We start from the raw sequence: 6,000 nt of genomic DNA on the forward strand, positions 1-6,000 counted from the left end.
CTGTTGATAACTTTTCTTAGTGGAACGAGCCGGTCCAACCTTCTCAGCGACTATTCAACGCTGCCAGGACTGTTGCCACCCGTTTATTCGCAAAAGTGCAAAAAGTGCAAATGCACTGATTTTCCTTCACATAACTGGATTCTTTCTCTAGAAGGAAACACATTTCAGACAAATATCAGAAATAACTCCTAAAATATGTGGGATTATTGGTACCTCATTGTCTCTAATTAATCAGTTATTGTAAATAACATGATATATTGATTAATATAACTTCATTTATCATCCATTCTCAATACTGATTATCATCTGTAATGAAACGCAAAAGGTTTTCTTCTCGCAAAGAGAAAAGGCCTCAGTAATAGATCTTGATGAGCTTGTTCAGGTGTGTTTGATTAGGGTTGGAGCTCTTCATAGTAATAAAAACAAATGTGGGCCAAAGAGTTAAATTTGATTAATATAACCATAAAGCAAACACACAAAACCAAATATGTATGCCCATATGCCAGTAAACCAATATTAATTACATTTGAATGGAAAATGTATAAAAAAGCTGTTTGCTTGACTCTCTTGTTTATCCCTTTCAGGTCAGAATGAGGACGTCACCAGAAGATCTACACTCAGGACATACTTGACCGTGATGATAAAATGTATTGAGACACAATGACAGCAGGAATGTGTGAGGGTTCAGAAATCTTTTAATATGTGACTATAAGATCTTTTACAATGAACTTCTGATTACCATTTTTTTCAACAGATTTTGTAATAGTTTACTTTGTGAGAATACTCACATGCACAGTACTGTATATTTACATTAATTTAATATGATGGAAGCCAAACAAACTTACTGAATAAAAAAATGACTAACAATTACTTTCGTCTTTATTGTTCACTGCTATGACTGCAATGTTATGGAAATGCCTTGGTAAAGTGTTTAATGCCATAAATATTCCTTCAGTTTGATGATTATTTAAGTCTGCATTATTTTATTTAATGAAACAAACAAACAAAGCAAATCCAAAAGAACCTGGAATAAAGGTGCACAGAGAAGCAAGATATTTTCCACTGTTTTGTGTGGTTGTGACATAAAACTCAAAAGACCTGCTAAGATTTAAACCTGTGTGAATTTAAATTATTCATCTATTATTCATACATTTTTATATATTACTACTTATTTGATCTTATGTTTTCATAAGTTAGAGATCAGAGGGAATGTCTTCATTTTCAGGTTTCACAACATGATAAAAGCACACAGAAAAGATTTTACTATAAGTGTCTAAAATATCACATCACAGAAGCTGTACAATCTATATGTGTAATAAAAAAGAGCAACGTAAGTGTACTTATAATTTTATTGTACAATGTTCATTTAATACAAGACTAAATCTGTGTAAGTTCAGCTCTATTATTACACACTAAACACTGTAATGCTATAATTATCTTTAACCTTTAACTCATGTGCATCATACACAACATAATTTACATTTTATGTGATCAGTGAAAACAAATGCAAATTCTCTTCTAGGTTATATGAAAATAATATGTGATCCTGTATTCAGTGTCTTTAACTATTCCTTATCCCTTGTCTGAATAATTTTAGTCAGTATTATCCACATTCAGAATTGTTGCTGACAATGCACTCAACCCAGACTGTTACTTCTTCTTTGTGTGCTGAAAACTGCTGAATGTCAATATATTACTTGCAACACATGGTAACTGTCACTTAAATAAAAGAGGAACAAACTGAATAAAGCTGTAAAAATGACCAGAATGACCTTCAGACATAGTAATGTGTTCTTTACATGCACTGGGGTTGTTTGGGGACCCAGTGAGGCTCTTGATGATTAACGGGGCCCCAATTGCATCTCTGAAGCAGATATCTGTCAAGAAGTGGGACTGGGGTCATTTGACTTGTGGCAGTGTTTATATCTCCGGCATCCGGGTGCCACAGCAACACTATTCTGCTAGTAAATATAAAACATCAAACAATGGCATCAGGTGATACACATCTGCAAAAAAAAAAAAAGAAGAAAAAACCTGGATCTTAATATTTATAAACCAGTCTGACCAGACTTTGTCCATAAAACACAAAAACAGAATATACAATTATATAAATATTAAATACATTTTTTGGTTTAGACTTTTAGTTTCATATCAGTGTCTCTGCAGGTCACATTAGATATGACCTGTAAACGTTATATATGTGGTTTGCACATTTGGAATAGAGTTATTAAAAAGAATCAATGTTTGAACTCTAAATAAATGGCCTTTTTAGCACCTGACTATCATGAAAGCATGAGACTGGGCTCTTCTCACATCCTGATGGTGAGAGTTTTCCTATTAATCACCACTCAATACTAATAAATGAAACACATCAGATAATGACATCTGTATTATTTCTTATGAAAGACGACCAAGTCGTATCTGCTTGACTGTGGACAACACATCTTTTTGACTTACATACTTTTTCACCCACTTCCCCCTAGAGCCTATATGAAAGAGCTGCATGCAACCTTAAACATTCTGTTCTGAAAATTATATTTGGTCTTTTTAATTATTATTAACCAAAAATATCATCTATAATGTAAAAGTTCCAAAGCTTGAACACATATAAACTGCTTTTTCCATGGTAGGTTTCAGAATAGCACTAGATGAACTAGTTCCTCCAACAGTTCCTTTCATTGATAACTCCTTCTGTTTAAATACAATACACACAGGATTAGTCTGATGAGATTTGAATATAGAAATGTGTTCAGAGTTGAGATATGCTGCAGCTCTGCAGACTCTTGTCAGAAGAGCAAAACACTGTAGTTGATGGACAGAAACACACTAGCCACAAAATTATAAATGGCCCTTTTTATGTTGTTAAAAACCTTGCAGTTTGGAACTCATTAATTGCAGATAAAGTAGATGTTTGTGACAAATTATCTGATTCATCAAGCACCTAAAGTCATATTCCTGACACTTATACGACTTATGCCTCAAAGTTCTCCCTCAGACGACAAGGTCCACCCATGCATGTTTTTTTCTTATCGTTTATCCCCGGCAGAACGAAATTATGATATCGGTAACCAAGAATTGTTGGCAGTCAAGATGGGATTGGAAGAATGGCGCCACTGGTTAGAGGGATCGGTGGTTCCTTTTATTGTATGGACTGACCACAAGAATTTAGAATATATTAGCACTGCCAAAAGGCTGAACTACGGGCAGGCTCGGTGGGCACTTTTTATCGGACGTTTTGATTTTACTCTCTTGTACCGCCCGGGTTCCAAAAATATTAAACCCGATTCCTTGTCACGTATTTTTGACCATTCCGAATGCCTGTCCACTCCCGAGCGTATTTTTCCTGAGACATTAGTGGTCTCCACACTCACATGGGAGATCGAATCGAAGGTCAAGACAGCCTTAGAAGGGGTAACGCCTCCGCCCGGGTGCCCACCGACCCGTTTATTTGTGCCAGAGGGATTACGGTCCAACATTATCCAGTGGGGGCATTGTTCTAATGTGTCTTGTCATCCAGGAGTTAACCATACTAAATTTTTGGTCAAGCCATGATTCTGGTGGCCACTTATGGCTAGCGACATTCACAGTTTTGTTTTGGCTTGCTCGGTTTGTGCCACTGGTAAGACTTCCAGTCGACCCCCTGATGGCTTACTTCAACCGCTGCCGGTCCCTTCGAGACCCTGGTCCCACATCGCAGTAGATTTTATTATCGCCCTCCTGCCCTCCCAGGGCAACCCGGTAGTTTTGACCGTGGTGGACCGGTTCTCGAACGGTGGACCGGTTCTCGAATGCTGCCCACTTTATTCTCTTGCCCAAATTACCCTCAACCAAGGAGACCACGTCTTTCGTTTACATGGCCTCCAGATAGATGTGGTTTCCGACAGGGGACCCCAATTTGAGTCCAAATTTTGGCGAGAATTCTGTAGATTACTGGGAGCGACAGTAAGTCTGTCCTCAGGGTTTCATCCCCAGAGCAATGGTCAAACCGAGAGAGCCAACCAAGATTTGGAAAGGACGTTGCGATGTTTGGTTTCCAAGAATCCTTCCTCCTGGAGCCAACAATTGTCTATGGTGGAGTACGTCCACAATACCTTACCAATATCAGCTACGGGCCTATCTCCATTTGAGTGTAGTGTAGGTTAGCAGCCACCTATTTTTCCCAGTCTAGAATCCGAAGTTGCGGTCCCCTCCATACCACACCTTCGTCCAGAGGTGTCAATGCACTTGGACTAGAGCCCGCAAGACTTTACTCCAAGTGGGGGCGTGCACCAAGGCTAAAGCCGAGCGCCACCGGTCTAGGCCTCCTGTATACGTCGTGGGTCAAAAGGTGTGGCTTTTTACTAAGAATATTCCTCTCCACTCCTTATCTAATAAATTGGCTCCCAAATTTATTGGCCCGTTTACTGTCACCAAGATCATTAGCCCGGTGGCAGTCCGCCTCAAACTTCCTCCTGTGTACAGAAGAATTCATCCCGCTTTTCATGTGTCTAAAATAAAGCCCGTATTTCATTCTCCTATTAATCTGCCCTGCGTCACTCTCCAACATCTACTCATCATTACCTTCCAACAATAAACATTATTACTTGCATTTGCCTCCTGTCCTCCATTGAACCGTGATAGTAACAATATTTTTTATGAAATGTAGTGAAGTAAAAGTAAAAGTTACTCAAAATAAAACTACTCCAGTAAAGTACAGATACTTGAAAAAAAGGACTTAAGTACAGTAATGAAGTAAAGATACTCCGTTACTGTCCACCACTGGTGATACATGGCAATACACTTCTTCACTGATATATTAAATGCCCTCATCATTTTTTCTTACAACATCTAAACCCAATTAAACCCATATCATTGGCATTACTGGTGTCATGATCTACTTCTCTTTGTTTCCACAGTTGCTGGTTCATCTTTGTTTTTGCACAGACATACATACATAAAGGTGAGCAAAAATCTAATTACAGTGGAAATCATGTATCCTATAGATGTCAGATTGCATGTTTGGACTTAATGCTTGTGTGATTTCAGTCTCTCTGCAGGTCACAGTAGAGGGTTTCATCTGTGGTTCTGTTGTCCTGCCGTGTTCTTCAGCTCAACATGATCTGAAACTTCAAGACACTGATGTCCACTGGAGAGACAAAAATGACAAAATTATGTACAGTATAATTAAGGGCAAACATTCAGTAGTAGGACAAGAGACACAGTACAAGAACAGAGCTGAAACTTTTCCGAATGAGAATCTGAGAGGAAACTTCTCCATCAAACTTACTTCTCTCTCTCACGCTGATGCAGGAAAATACATCTGTTTCATCACAAACCCATCTGATTCTCAACAGAGGACTGTAGAGCTGATCATCAGCGGTCTGTAAAACTGGTTGATTGATGCATGAAGATTTAAATTTTTAAAAGCTTTATAAAATCTGAATACAATATGGGTTTTATCTACTGATATTTCAGTCTGAATTCTGCTGTATATAAAAAAGCTGAAAGATCTGTTGTGATTATCACAGTGCAGTAATATTTTAGTTTTCTATACTCTTTTGTTGTAGAGTCAACAGCAGAAAAAGGAAATGGATCAAGAGACAAAAGAAAACCAAAGAGAAGATTCAGGAGCAGACAGTTTGGGGAAATCAGTGCTCTGGGTTTGCATTGTAGTTATTGTATTAGGGCTAATAGCCTGTTAAATAATATTTCACTTGAGAGTGTTTGTGGTCTTGTCACACTTTGAAAATCTTATAAAATGTAAAACAGTTTTAATATATTATAATATTTACTAAGTTGTGGTTAAAGCTTTTAAGAGTATGATTATTTATAACACAATGAACATGTTGCTTCCACTTTGACAATGGATAATAATTCTCATAGTTATAATGCAGTATAATGCCCTATTAGGACAGTACTAGTTTTCTAAACTATTTTAGAAACCAGTTTTATACATCTGGGCGTTTCAGAGATCAGACGCTCTGTATGCGTGCATTGCGCAGGCTATAGTCATTCGGATTG

This window comes from Carassius gibelio, chromosome B22 (genome assembly GCF_023724105.1).
Source record: "Carassius gibelio isolate Cgi1373 ecotype wild population from Czech Republic chromosome B22, carGib1.2-hapl.c, whole genome shotgun sequence".
Lineage (NCBI taxonomy): Eukaryota > Metazoa > Chordata > Actinopteri > Cypriniformes > Cyprinidae > Carassius > Carassius gibelio.